The sequence below is a fragment of the Panthera tigris genome, chromosome D4, assembly GCF_018350195.1.
Source record: "Panthera tigris isolate Pti1 chromosome D4, P.tigris_Pti1_mat1.1, whole genome shotgun sequence".
In the NCBI taxonomy this organism is placed as follows: Eukaryota; Metazoa; Chordata; class Mammalia; order Carnivora; family Felidae; genus Panthera; species Panthera tigris.
Genome location: NC_056672.1, coordinates 64,482,089 through 64,498,057, shown reverse-complemented (window position 1 = coordinate 64,498,057; position 15,969 = coordinate 64,482,089). Strand labels below are relative to the sequence as shown.

The window sequence follows — 15,969 nt, the reverse complement described above, 5'->3', positions numbered from 1 at the left end:
TTGATCAACATCAATTCCGAAACCTAACTGCTCATGGAATACATAATCTTCTCTACCTAGCAAAAAATTAACTAGTAGGTGACACCTAACTGGTAGTTCTAGTGGGTTTCATGGTACTAAAGATTTCTTTACCTGTGGTTCTTAGGACTCCATAGGAAGCAGAACTAATGTTTGTTGTGTGATGTTTTCTTGTAATGTTCATTAATGCTATATTTTGCGACACACATTTAAAAATAAAATCTACTTACTAACATTTATATAATTTAGTTTGATTAGAATGTATTACATTTTTCATCCTTAAAACATTTTCAAATGTGTCACTTCATTTTTTCTATCCCTGCACAGTATATATTCCTTGTTTTTTATGAGAATGATAAACTGGGGGAATAAGTTGTCACTATACTGGCCTTTAAAATTACTACAGATGCCATTTAAATTTGAGTGAAAGAAATAAAAGTGAGGGAAAGATATCTATATTATTTTCACCAATGTTATCAAAACAAAACAATAGAAATTAACTGATTTTCACATTTAAACAGGAGTTTGTAGATTTTTTAATTTAAATCCATGTCTGTCCAACTCTATCATTCTACAACTATAATGCAATGGATAAAAGTGTGAGCTCTGGAGCCCAGGGCTGTGTGACTTCAATTCTCCCTCCACTGTTGAGTCATTATAGAATCATGGACAAGTCACTTGACCCACTATCATCTCAATTTGTTCATCTATAAAAAGGAAATATTAGTATCATTGCATAAGCTGGTAATATGAATTCAGTACTGAGTATTTAAAACAGAGATTGGTACATGATAAGAAAACCACAAATATTACTAATGGCAGCTTCTTTTTTTTCTTTTTCCTTCTACTCCTTTTTCTTTCTTTTTAAAAGCATTCTGCATCTTTCTTTTATCATTTGGGAATATATATGTATATATACACTTTCCCAGATATTTCTAAGTGGTAGAAATTCAGATGTGTAATACATTTTATCACATTTTTTAAGGGTGCAAATGACTTTTAAAGGAATATGGGCTGGATTTTATAAATTAAAATATACCAGAAATGTTCCACTTCCAATAACAAAAATTTATTTTACCATTTTTTATTCCTGAAGTTTTTTCTGGTGTCAGGGAAAATTTAAAGTGAGGATATGACTGTTATCCAATTGTGCTATTTTTGTTGAAGTATCACCATCTTAAAGGAATGATGAAAACTTGACCATAGATATTAATAAGAAATGGCTGCCAGACAAACCCATTCATCAGTAATGCTGACAGATCCAGCAAGAGATTATAACTCAATTACGATGAAATGATTGGAAGAATGATTTCTTGATTGAATGATTCTTTATAAAATCCAGCTTCACAGAAAAAAATCAACAAAACCCATTTAAAGATTTTTTTAGCTAGAAGTGCAAGTATTGTTGGCTCTCTCTGCAATGTCTTATCGTGATTTAAAATAATCTAAAAGGTAGCAAATAGTTTATTTTCTAGTTTATCAAAACTGCAACACTTTTATGGCTTGTGAGTAAATAAAGTTTCAATTTCATGACTTGTATTATACTTTCCCATAATAGATGAACATTTTATTAGTCACTTTTTCTAGCCGACTTTGATATGTCCTCTTAAATGCTTTTTCCAATTTTGAAAGTTATTTATGCTCATTTTTAAGATCTAAGAATCAGAACTATGCATATAATATTGAGTAAAACTTGGTGTAATATGTGAAAAGATTTCTGTAGCCAAATCTAATTTTGGGTGTGTATATATGTATGTGTATATACACACACACACACATAAATAAATATATATAAACAGTTTTGTAATACAATTTATAGTCATTTTCATCTTTAAAGAAAATGTTAACATTAACACTATAAAAATTTTTTTTAAATGTGCACACATTTAAAAATTCTTTCAACCTGAATTTATCCATATATTTACAAAGTTGTAAATATATGTTATCACAATACCCACAATATATTTCCTATATTCTATATTTTCTCTCAATATAATCACATGCATATTTTAATACTTGTCCATGGTCTCATAGTTGTAATTTTCAAAGTGAGCATCATTTCCTAACCAATGCTTGGTTATTAGTATCACCTGAGATGATTGTTAAACATGTGGATTCATGTTAACTCCCTGAGAGATTCTGATTCAGTAAATCTAAAACTGGACCAGGCATTTCTACTTTTAACAAGCATCCAAAATAACTAATATTAGGGGTCTTCCTATGGGAAACAATGAATATCCTTTAATTAGATGTTCATCATTGTTGAATAATCATGCTGTATCAAAATATTTTCCCACTATTAAGAAAAGTCACAATGAACATCATTATAGGTAGATTATATTATTTTATAATTATTTCCTTAGGATAAATATCTATAATTTAAATGATTAAATTTAAGATTTGTGATTTTAAGGCTCTTGATATATACCGCAAATTTATTTTCCATAAACTCCTAGTTTAAACTGCTTTAAAATTATATTCAATTATTCAGTTTCCCTGAAGCCTTATACCAATATTGAATATCATGTTTTGAAAAATTTATCAAAGTTAAATTATGCCTCTACAACTCCATTTCTTTGATTACTTGCAGTAATTGGAAAAGTATCCATATGCATCTTTCCTATGTGACTTCTTTGAAATTTTATTGTTTTTGTTTACAGTTTGTGGTATTCACATTTTATAGTTTGTTGGTACACTTCAGTTTTCATATAATTTAAAAAACATGTATAAAACAACTGACACAGGTAGGTTGCTTTTAGTATCGGATAATAGATATTCACAAATGAAACTGCCTTAAATAATAAAGAAATCATGTATCTCCCTTGAGAGTCCAGAAGGTCTAAAGCTTCAGAAGTAATGCAGACACTAGATGTGTGAGGTCAAGTCTTTGCCTTGGCCTCCGGTGATAATCCTGAAACTTCTCTCCTTAGCATGTTGGTTCAAGGTGATAGCAGTCATAGGTATCACATCCAGAGGCAATAACTTCCAGAAGAAAAGGACCAATTCATTCAGTATGTATTTATTGAGAGAGAATAAATGTTGGCCAGAAAATCACTGATAGACTTCCTCTATGTCATTTAAAAGAATTAGACTACCTTACTTATTTTAATGAGGCATCGGCGAAAGAAATAAGGTAATCATGATGGGTGAATATAAACAGCATCTTCCACTAAGGAGAAGGATAAAGGTATACAATTTATGGGAGCTAGAAAGTAAAAATAAAGAATTAGGCAACAAATAATGTCTAGTATAATAACTATTCATTGGTAAATTTCTCCTTCCTTCCTTCCTTCCTTCCTTCCTTCCTTCCTTCCTTCCTTCCTCCCTCCCTTCCTTCCTTCCTTCCTTCCTTCCCTTCTTCTTCTCCTTATCCTTCTCCTCATCTCCCTCCTCTTCTTCTTCCTTCTTCTTCTTCTTATTTTTCTTTTTTTGCTAATTCTAAGATTTGATTTTATATTTTTGTGGTTGCTATGAAAGTTGTCACTCAAATCTCCTAGAGAATCTAGCAGGTTAGCAACCCACTGCCACACCTTTGTATCCACTATCAGTTTCCCTCAAGCTGTTCCATATCCATTACTGGGCCAGCAGGCTGGAGTTACTAGTGCTGTACCATTCCTGTCTAAGGCTGGAATTTTCCAGCAGGCAACTTTTGCTCAGAAACACCGATGGCTGGTTAAAACTTTTTCAGACTTCACTAGAGCATGAGACTTCCTACCCAATCCTTTTTTCACTCTTTCTTTTCACAAGTATCTAACCTGCATTGGGTTCTTTAGGTTCTTCCTGCCTACTCCTATCCCCAACTTCTTTGTCCTTCCTAGGACTTTTCCTCAGTAAATTTCTTATACTTTTTTTATGTTTATTTATTTTTGAGAGAGAGACAGTATGAGTGGGTGAAAGGGCAGAGAGAGAGACAGGAAGACAGAATCTGAAGCGGCCTCTAGGCTCTGAGCTGTTAGCACAGAGCCCAGCGTGGGGTCGGAACTCATGAACTGCGAGATTATGACCTGAGCCGAAGTTGGAAGCTCAACCAACTGAGCCACCCAGGTGCCCCTAAATGTCTTGCACTTCTAATTCTGCTTCTTGGGGGCACCCAAGCTGGCATGGTATTTAATCATTTGATCCATCCATGTTGTGATATATTAATTAAGGTATTTTCAACTATACTAATATTTATTTATTTATTTGGGAGTTTTATTTAATTGTGTCTACTATGCACCAAGCTCTGTGTTAAGCAACATATACACAAAAATAAGAGAAAAAGCTTACTTCTCCCAAGTACTTACAGGTTTAAAGGAAGACTCAAGCAGATAAATACATAATAATAATACAAAATTGAAGATACTCCAAAAGAGGTGTAAACTGAATTTGAAAATTCAGTGGAGTGAAATATCAATTCTTCCTGTTTCTGGAAGGCAGCATAAATCTCAGAAATGTTCTATTAAAGTTTAATTCCTTAGGTGGAACATGGAGAGATGAGTTTTCACATTGCATTAGTTAGGGCAATGCTAACTATGTGTAATAGTGTAATAGCTCAAGACAAATAGACATTTATTTTTCAATTATGTAATTATTTCATTCTTGTGGTCCTGGTTGTTGGGGGCTTTCACTCAGGAATTCACCTCTGGAGTTAAGGATATAATCTCATAATTCAGGGCATTTAGTAACAAAGGAATAGAAATAGAAAATGGAAATTGGGTTGGCAACAAATAATGTCCAATGCTCTAATCATTCATGTACAGTTAGATAAATATACTATTCCTTTTTGGATAGTTTCAAGATTTGATTTTATATATTTGTGGTGGTGATCAAACTTAATTAAGTCAGAGAAAGACAAATTCACATAATTTTACTTATATGTGGAATCTAAAAAAACCCAAAAGATCAAAAACAGAAACAGACTCATAAATACAGGGAACAAACTGGTGGTTGTCAGAGGAGAAGCGCATGGGGGGATGAGTGAAATAGGTGAAGGGGATTAAGAAGTATTAACTTCTAGTTATAAATAAGTCACAGAGATGAAAAGTACAGCATGGGGTATCTATAATAGACTTATTTCAGACCTAAGGACACATGCCAATTAAAGTGAAAGGATGGAGAAGCATTTCTCATTCAAATGGAAGTGAAAAGAAATCCAGGGTAGAAACATTTATATTAGAGAAAATAGACTTTAAAACAAAGACTGTTCACAAGAGACAAAGAAGAATACTATATAATCATACAGGGAATAATCTAACAAGAAGATATAACAATTATAAGTACTTTTGCACCCAACATGATGGCACCCAAATGCATAAAGCAGTTAATAACAACCATAAAGGAAGTAATTAATAGTAATACAATAATAGTAAGGGACTTTAACATCCACTACGTGGAAAGATCATCCAAACAGAAAATCAATAAGGAAACAGTGGCTTTGAATGATACCCTGGACCAGATGACTCTAACAAATACATTCAGAATATTCCATCCTAAAAAGGCAGAATACACATTCTTTTCAAGTCCACGTGGAATATGCTCCTGAAGAGATCACATATTAGACAAAAAAATAAGTTTCAACAAATTCAAAAAGAACAGTCATACCACACATATTTTCCAATGACAAAGTTATGAAACTAGAAATCAACCACAAGAAAAATCTGGAAAAAGCACAAATACATGGGGGTACCTGGGTGGCTTAGTCGGTTAGGCATCCGACTTCGGCTCAGGTCATGACCTTATGGTCCATGGGTTCTAGCCCTGCGTCGGTTCTGTGCTGATGGCTCAGAGTCTGGAGACTGCTTCGGATTCTGTGTCTCCTTCTCTCTCTGCCCCTCCACCACTTGTACTGTCTCTCTCATAAGTAAATAAACTTCAAAAAAAATTTTTTTAAAAAGCACAAATGCATAAAGGTTATACAACATGCTACTAAACAATGAACAGGTCAAAAAGGAAATCAAAGAGGAAATAAAAAATACATGGAGACGAATGAAAATGAAAACACAATGGTCCAAAACCTTTGGGATTCAGCAAAAGCTATTCTGAGAGGGAAGTTTCCAGCAATACAAATCTACCTCAAGAAGTAAGAAAAATCTCAAACAACTAACAACCTTACACCTAAAGAAGCTAGAAAAGATGAACAAACAAAACTTAAAAACAGTAGAATAAAGGAAATAATGAAGATTAAAGCAGAAATAAATAGAATAGAAACAACAACAAAAAAATAGAACAGATCAATGAAACAAGAAGCTGGTTCTTTGAAAAGATCAAAAAATTGATAAACCTCTAGCCAGACTAAAAAAAAAAAGAAAAAGGAAAGGAAAAAAGAGAGATAGAGAGAGGACTCAAATAAACAAAATCAGAAATGAAAGAGGAGAAATAACAACCTACACGACAGAAATACAGATTATGGGAGAATATTATGAAAAATTATATGCAAACATATTGGACAATCTAGAAGAAATGGATAAATTCCTGGAAACAAAGAAACCTAGTGAAAGTGAATCAAGAAGAAATAGAGAATTTGAACAAACTGATTACTGGTAATGAAATTGAATCAGTAATCCAAAAACTCCCAACAAACAAAAGTCCAGGACCAGATGGTTTCATAGGTCAGTTCTATCAAACATTTAAAGAAGAGATAATACCTATTCGTTTCAAACTATTCCAAAAATAGAAACGGAAGGAAATTTTCCAAATTCATTCTATGAAGCTAGCGTTACTATGATCCCCAAACCAGATAATAAGGACACCACAAAAAAAGGGAACTGTAGGCCACTATCTCTGGTAAACACAAATGCAAAAGTGCTCAACAAAACAGTAAACTGAATCCACAAATACATTAAAAAAATCATTCACCACAATCAAGTGGGATTTATTTCTGGGATGCAAAAGTGGTTCAATATTTGCACATCAATCAACATGATGCATCACATTAACAAAACAAAGAATAAAGATCATGTGATCATTTGAATAAATGCAGAAAAAGCATTTGACAAGGTACATCCATTCATGATAAAAACCCTTAACAAAGTAGGTTTAGAGGTAAGACACTTCAACATGAAAAAGGTCATCTCCGAAAAATCCACAGTTAATATCATGCTCAATTTGGAAACACTGAGAGCTTTTTTCCTAAAGTCAGGAACAAGACAAGGATGTGCACTCTCACCACTTTTATTCCATATGCTACTAGAAGTCCTAGCCACAGCAATGAGAAAAGATAAAGGAATAAAAGGCATCTATCCAAATTGGTAAGGAAGAAGTAAAATTTTCACAATTTGCTGATGACATGATACTATATATAGAAAATTCTAAAGCCACCACCAAAAATTACTAGAATTGATAAATGAATTGAGTAAGGTGGCAGGATACAAAATCAATATACAGAAATCCATTGCATTTCTATACATTAATAATAAAGTTACAGAAAGAGAAATTAAGAAAACAACACCATTTATAATTGTATCCCAAATAATAAAATACCTAGGAATAAATTACCCAGCATAATTCTTTTTAATGTGCCACTTAGATATCTGTCAGGAGAGATATTAACTTTTCCAATCTTTTATTTTTAATAAGAAGAACCAGAAAGACCCTGTATGTGATGGTTTATGGTGAGACCTAGAAACAGCATGTCTCGTTTGTTCACATTCTGTTGTCTGAAATCCAGCGACATGGTCTATACAATTATGCAGGAAGGTGGAAATTAGCATCTATGCACCAAAGATTTTTAACTCTCAGTAGTTCTTACCACACAGGTAAGAACAATATATGCATAATAGAGTTGTTGAAGTTCTTGGGATGTTTGAAGAAATAAATTGAATAAAATTGGAATGTAGGGTGATGAGGAAAATGAAAGATATAGTGAGGGTAGAGAAGCTAGTGGTTCTTCCAATGCTATTTATTCAATAAATTTTTAAATTTATGCACCTTTAATGCTTATTTTGTTCTATTGAAATTTTATATATAGTGCAATCTATTTTTGGAATCTTATCTTCTCTCTTGATGACTATTGCTATTTTTGTGACATTATTACACTGTTCTAGTTATTCTAGGAGCACTATATCACAAAAAGAGCTTGTTTGATTAGGGCTACCCAAATAGTTATTTTTTAATTATAAGCAACAAATTTGTAAATTTAAACTAACATTTACTCAAGTCTATAGTTAATCTGGCCTTCATTTATTTAGGGTTACTTCAAGTACAAAATCAGCATTATGTGTTTCTAAAATAGCAGAACAGTAGAAGTTCTCTGGCAAAATACAGCTTCCATTCTTCCTAGAATACATCTTTACATAGATCCTGTCTAATATATTCAAATTATTTCATTAATGGATGGGATTTAGAATAATATTTTGATATTTCTTTTGTTTAAAATTATTGAGATATAAATAGACTTACAGAAATACCCTTATTCCATCAGACTGGCAACAAAAATCTGACAATAAAAAGTGCTGGTAAAACTGTGAGGAATGGGAATTTTCATACCCTTCTGGTAAGAATGTAAATTGCTAAAAAAAATTAGAGTACAATTTGGCGGTACTTAATGAAACTACAAATGCACATATATCAATCCAATAATCTAAGTACTCCCTAGAAAACATTTTTTCAAGCGTAGACAGAAATTCCTTTTAGCAGAGTTCAGGATGCAGAAAAATATCAAATCAGCCAAAATGCCCTTCATCAGAGGGATGGATAAATAAGATGTGATATATTTATGAGATTCTACACTACAGATAACATATTGAGCTAAAACCATATATTGAATATAGATAATTTTTTATTTTTTGTTCTTTTTAATTTTTTAAGTGTTTATTTATATTTGAAAGAGAGACAGAGAGTATGTGAGTAGGGGAGGGGGAGAGAGAGAGAAGGAGACATAGAAACCGGAGCAGGCTCCAGGCTCCAAACCATTAGCACAGAGCCTGACATGGGGTTTCAGCCCATGAACCATGAAATCATGACCCAAGCTGAAGTTGGATGCTGAACCAACTTACCCACCCAGGTGCCGCTGAATATGGATAGATTTTTAAAAATGAAAACAGTGAGTGGGAAAAGAAAACAAAGTTATGGAGTGATCATTTCTACATCATGTATGTTACAAAAAAATTAAACAAAATACACATCTAGTAGAGTGAAGTGAGTGATAGTCCCAGGGATGGGAATAAAAATAATTCAACTGTGTCTGTAATCCTTACACTTGTTAATTTAAAGTATAAATAAAATATGAAACATGTGAGAAACTGCCAGTCATAAGATATGTGTATTTATTTTTTCTTTATAATTTTCTATTTTAAAAATTTCTTAGAATATTTAAAAGGAAACAATAAAAGTACATGATTTTTCCTAATTAGCATTAAATTAGTAAAATAATAAGTTATTAGGCAAAAATGTTACTAGTCCTCCTTACAGCCTTAGACTTAGAAGGGTTGGCTATAGGATGATAAATGCTATTGCTTAGTTTGAGGTCTGTTCAATATTCTGTATGATAGCATCTTGGACAGGCTGATTTAAAACTAATCTACTTGTGTGCAAAATTAACTCATAAATAGAGTGCCCCTCAGTTCCAGGAGGAAAGCAACATTTACCAAACAGGTTCTCCAGAATTTCAGCCGATGAATATTTCAGGAAAGAAATAAGATAAATATGCTAATTTAAATTACATACTTATACAGGAATTCTCATAGGGAAGGACTACTTATTTGTTTCTACAATAAATGATATGAAATTTAGTTCACAATATTTTAACATCCACTTTGGTTGCTCAGAGACCTATCTTACTTATTGATGACCTTCTATATTTACAACTATTGCTTCCAAAATAGACGGATGAGGTTGCTGTGTGCATTAAAAGGAGATGATATACATACAGATCCTCATCCAGAGACTGGCCAATAACAAAACAACTATCACTATTATTAAAGCAGAATATTATCAATGTAAGCTTTTAACTGAAGCTAAATTGTCTGTTACGCAATCCTTTCCCATATTTTCCCTTTTTTAAGAATAAATATAACAAAAATTTTTGTAATAAAAAATGAAGGCACAGAATCTCAATTAGAGTGTAAAAGAATAATCTACAGACAGACAAGAACATAGTTGTGTTAAAATTACTGACCATAATGATAATTTCACCTGTAATAGCTATTTATACTACAATAGCTTGAAGTGTATTAACAAGCTAAGTTTAATCATCTATATACACATTGCTTATGTTTCTTATTCTTTCCCTACCATATCCCATATTTGGGCCTTAATTGGAAATTTGAATATCTCAGTACCTCTAATGAGAAGCCAGGGCTTTGTGAAACTGAAACCATGGGCAAGTGTCAAAGCTTTCTACTTATTGATTATCATTTATCTGAGCATTCCAAAGGCCATGCAGGGGGGATGCTCTGAAGGCTTCACCTTAGGCCCCTCATTTAATCAGCAGCAAACTGCACCTGCAGGGCTCTGTGCCTCACCTAGGCAGCAAACACACTTGCAGTATCCTTGCCCACCAAAACATAGCAATAAGAAAGGGAAGAGAATAAACAGCTTTACTTCAGCAACGGATGTTAACTCCAGAAAATGCTGCCTTGTCAGGTGCCTGTCTTCTGAGCCTCCACAACAGAGAATTTCCCCCAGCTCATTGCTTACAGCACTGATCTGTAATTGTCTGATTTCCTGTATCTCACATCAGCTACAGATCTCAAGGCAAAATGGTGCCAGATTCATTTCCGTATCCCCAGTACCAAAGATAGGGACTAAAAAAAAAACCCATTAGACAGTTGACATTTTTTGTTTCAGTGAATAAGTGAGTAAATGTTTAAAGATCTTACTTACTTTTTCCTCAATCTGAATGTTCCCCTTTATTTTCCATGGTCTAAGTCCTTTGTACACTGATTCTTGAGTCAAATCTGGACTGAGACTGAGATAAAAAGGACATAAATAAATTCATCTTTTGGCTGAGATTTGACACTATTTTGTCCCCAGTGTCAAAACCCTCTGTTTCCCATACTCATGGGTCTACAAGACTCTTTTTTGGCTAATAAAGATCAGTGCCCTTGTCCATTGTAATTTGGTTTCAGCTAATCTTTCTTACTTTGACCACACTTACCCCAAGAATTTACAGTGGTCAGAAAAAGAAAAAAAAAGATTCAAGCAGTATGAGACCTTCACATAAAGTAGAAGACTGGTTAACAAAATACTAGTCATAGGATTACAAAAGGTTTCTAAGAGAGTGGGAAATAAGAGAATGAAAAAAAGAAAAGAAAGAAAGCAGCATGACAGTGTAGGAAGCTCTCTGACAACAAAGTGTAATTTGCTGAAAAGAAAGATATGTGACTAAAACATCTAAAAAATACAGAATTAGAGGGTTTTCAGAAAATAGATATAACCATTAACATATATTGAAATACTGTACTATTTTACTTATATTGATTTAGTAAATCCTTATAACCGTAAGAGATACTATTATTATTACACATTTTTACAAATGAAAAACCCAAGACACGGAATAAAAAAATGAGTTACCCAATGATCACACAAACTGGGCACACATTTTGCCAGGATCCAGAAAAGCCAAGATATCAGGGCCCAGGGGATGTGATTTCAATCTCTCTTACCTTGCCTTGTGTAGGATTAATTCTGAAAAGTATACATTGTTAAAGGCAATGGTTTATGGCTTCTAGTCTGACCATACCCTTCCAGTGATACTACCTGCATTCCATTCTCTTCATTCAAATTTGTGTCAAAAAAACACAAATTTGAACAAACATGTACTCCCCTATTTCAATGGCTCCTCTAAGGATGCCTGTTAAACACTGTTACACGAGAATGCTACTACCTAAGCATCATCTGCCATTTTACCTTACTCAACTTCTGTTCCAATCACAACTCATACTGATTTTGTTAGGCTTATTAACTATTTTGTTCTTTCCCAAAAGATATCTGCCCTGCTTATAATGCCTTTCCTATCCTTTTCGCTCAGGCTAATCTTGATTTAGTAGTTAGGGAGTTTTCTTAAACTACTGACTCATACTCACTTTTATCTTACATTGTTTATATATCCAATGGACTGTATTCCTTGAAAGATTATGTTCATCTTTGCATACCCAGAGTTTATAGTAGGTTTATATTATAGCTGTTAAATATTAAATGAAAGAATGAAAGACTGAGATTTAGATGTTTTTCCTAATGTAAATCTTCCAGAATATCATGAATTTCAGTTAAATAGTTAGGCAATCAAGTTTTGTACAATCAGGTATTGATAATTTCCTTCAAAATGACTCTAATTACTCTTCAATATGCCAATGATATTTTGAAAAATAGAGAGACTGTGCCATTTTTACCTTGTTTTTAGTACCACTTTACACAATGTTATAACCCAGTCATACATTGAATCAGGTAGCCAATTAGTGAAAGGAGCAACTAAATTAACTGGATTTAATTGACCAAAGATTCAAAAAAGTTTAGGTGCTATTAGATAATTGTTTGGGTGAATTATTCAGATGGTCAGCTCCTGGATCCCTGTATGCAGGCAATAAGAATGTTCTGATGATGAATAGGTGCCCATAAACATACTTTACTCTCTAAAATAGGTGATATGTAAAAATAAGGTATTACTTAGAGTTGTCAATAGAAGAAGGTACAGAATGAGATATTTTATTGTTCCCATTCTCATGTTATGTCTTTTTTCCCTTCAGACAAACACTAAGGAAACCATAAAAATAAATCTATCTACAAAATGGCCCCCAGGATTCATTTTCATTGTAGCCACAGTTTTCCATCTCAATACACTATACAAGGTAAACAAAGCAGTAGGACATAGCAGTACCTGTGTAAATGCATTCTCCTATTTTCTCTACCTTGTGCTTCAATAAATCTGAGATATAATGAAAATTCTTTAAACAACTGAAAGAACTAACACAGAACTTACATGTTTCTTATGAAATGGCTTGATGTTCCTTCCAATTACAAAATAAAGCATAATTTAAAAATTCAGCTAATACAGAAATGTCTGAAATTGAAAGTAAGGCTCACAGGTGACCCAATATCTAGAACTATCCACTGTTAATAGCATAATGTATATACTTCCAAATTCCTAATATACACATGTAAGAAACACATATATTTAAGAAAAAAAAATCACTCTAGACATATCCTCTGCAGTTTGTTTCTTCTTCATATATTGGTACTTCCAATGTCAGTGGTAATGCATCTACCAGGTTCCTTTAACAGTTAAATCTCATTTCATTGTATAGATAAACTTATCTATTGTAACCATTATTTCTGGATTTGAATAATGTTGCTCTATTTGGGTGTGTGAATGTGTGTATGAACCCATAAAAACAATTTCAAAGGATAAATCCCTACAACCAGGTTGCTTAATTTACATTTAAAAAAGTGATGGATTTTATCATATTGCCTTCATAGAATATTGCATGAATTTATAATCTTATCAATAGTTAATATCAATGCAATTTTGCTCATACCCCTTCCACTTCCAGAATTTTCTAGGCTATTTATAACTTTTTCATTCCAAATAAACTTAACATTGTTTCAACTTCGAAATAATTTTTTTTTTTATATTTTTATTGTTATTAAATTCTCAAAAGTAAAATGCAAGGTAGAGTTAATATCCAGAAATCAGGCATATATCTTTTATTCAAGGTTTTATTAGTATGGCACAGTTACAATGTTCTTTATATAAGAATTACACATATCTTGGGGCACCTGAATCGTCTGAGTCATTTAAGCATCTGAATTTTGGTTTGGCTCAGGTCATGATCTCACAGTTCTGGTCCCTGAGTTCGAGCCCTACATCAGGCTCTGCACTGACAGTGAGGAACCTGCTTGGGATTCTCTTTCCCCTCTCTCTCTGCCCCTACCTGACTTGCGCTCTCCCTTTCTCTCAAAATAAATAAACAAAAAAAAAATTTAATGAAATGGTTAATGGATAACTAAAAAAAAGAACTACACATATCTCATAATTTCACTATGTTGTGTTGATGTTTATTGTGTCCATTATGCTGCTATGAAGAAAATAATTTCTTCTATTGTACATTCATATATTGCACAACATAAGAATAATGCATTATATGATACACATTTCCATGATATTCTATTTTTCTATTATATGTACATCACTGTTTCTTTATAGAGAAATGGTTGGGTTGCTAACTGTATATTTATTTGCAACCAACAAGCTTAATGAACTCTTATGTTTTAAAAATATTTTCATATGTTTCTTAATGTTATTTCTAGATATCTAAACCCCATATATAACCCATATATAACCCCATCTAAACCCATATATAACAATACGTTATAATAACATAGTATATAACACAGCGTATAACCATATTATATATAATATATAACACTGCATTTTTGCTATACTTTGGTCTTCTTTAATGGCATGGACTAATATTCAGAACAGTACATGGTTTCTGTGAAGATTTTTAGTCTTCAGCATGATAGAGTAAACTGATTAGTCTTATGTAATAACTTTTGATTTGGTTAGCTGTGTCCAATATTACTATTTTAACCTATTGTTCCTTTCTAGTAGGCATTGGCCTCATATTTTTGTTTTTGCTTCAATAATTTGTGTAATGATATATATCATTATATGTATACGTATGTATATATGTATATACATATATATATATCATTACACAAATTTCATATATATGTGTATATGTGTGTGTGTGTGTGTGTGTGTGTGTGTGTGTGTAGTCCAATGCTTTCCCATTTCCTCTTATCTCCACTCCTCCACAATCTGGAATTGTAGCCTAGTTCTACTAGTGGTTACCTTTATAACATTAAATACATTTTTTTCTCAATATCTCAATTATAGGGGTGAAGAAATAATCAAACCAGTCAGGAATCAGGCAAGAAAAGAGAAGCTGCCATAAATGTTTGTAGTAGGGAAGAGTTTTAACATGGGACATTAGAAGCTTACACCGCACTGGAAGTGTGAGTAGGGTGGACAGTGAGGGCAGCAGGTCATTTGGGCTGCTGGTGCCACCAAAGACTCTTAACACTCTTACTAAAGTCACTCTCCAGCATCCCTGCTGCCTGCAGAACAGAAGTAGTTTACTTGCAACTGTTTGGAATTTCAAGAATAGCAGGAAAACTGCCACCAAGTAGCTTAGCTTCCTGTAGCACCTGATTGGGTGACCACAAGAGCCTGCTGTGTGACTGCCTGTGGCTGCCTGTAACTGCCAATGAAATAAGGGCTTTTGCCTGCCTCTTCAGCAAGTTCCTCTCACTGACAGACACTAAACTAGAAGTAAACATTAAAAATGATACTGGGGCATTTGTTTGTAACCTCCTCCCTTGTGATAAAAAGAATAATATAGAAGAGAGAAGTCATGGATGGAGACACTAAGCAAAACCTAGTATCACAAATCCCTTAAAGAACAAAGCAGATGCCTTTTCTCCCTGTCCACCTGAAACTCCTCTTCTTCCTGGAGGGTTATGGGAGGATTCATACATGCTTTCATTGACAAACTACTTTTACATTAGGTAATTTACATTTCAAAAATTCTGTTTATACTTCCACAACTAACTTCACTTTTTAAAGTTTTAAATTCCATCTTTAACTTCATTAATCCCATAATTACAGCCAGTATTTTATTATTTTCCTTCTCCTTTTCCAAGCTGTTTTTATTAAGGTTTGTTTTGTGTTGACTGAATTATATCTTCAGTCATATCTATTTAAAGCATAAATTATTTTGTTAAAGATACTGGTAGTGTTTACCCTAGATTTCTGTTTGCTCTTCATGTCTGTAATATTTCATATTACTATAGCTCAGTCTTTTTCCTTATATTGTGTGATTTGATCTTTTTATTTTTCTTGTGTGATTTTCTCAAACTTTTAATTCAAATTGTTAATTCAGATGTTTAGGATATTTTTATAAACTGTTGCCTCTATTAGGACTTTTATGTATTTTTTTCCCATTTTGTTCCTAACTCAGTTTCTTCTTTTTA

At 32.9% G+C, this 15,969-nt stretch overlaps 1 long non-coding RNA gene across 1 annotated transcript in view; it reads right to left on the bottom strand.

The window, feature by feature from the left end:
• The window catches only part of LOC122233147, a 130,732-nt gene extending 115,727 nt beyond the window's left edge, over window positions 1-15,005 (bottom strand). Inside the window, exons 1-2 of the long non-coding RNA XR_006210627.1 lie at window positions 14,939-15,005; window positions 10,819-10,903 (exon numbers count right to left, since the gene is read on the bottom strand). This is a non-coding gene — a long non-coding RNA (uncharacterized LOC122233147). The remainder of the gene's footprint in view (window positions 1-10,818; window positions 10,904-14,938) is intronic.
• Window positions 15,006-15,969: the final 964 nt, after the last annotated feature.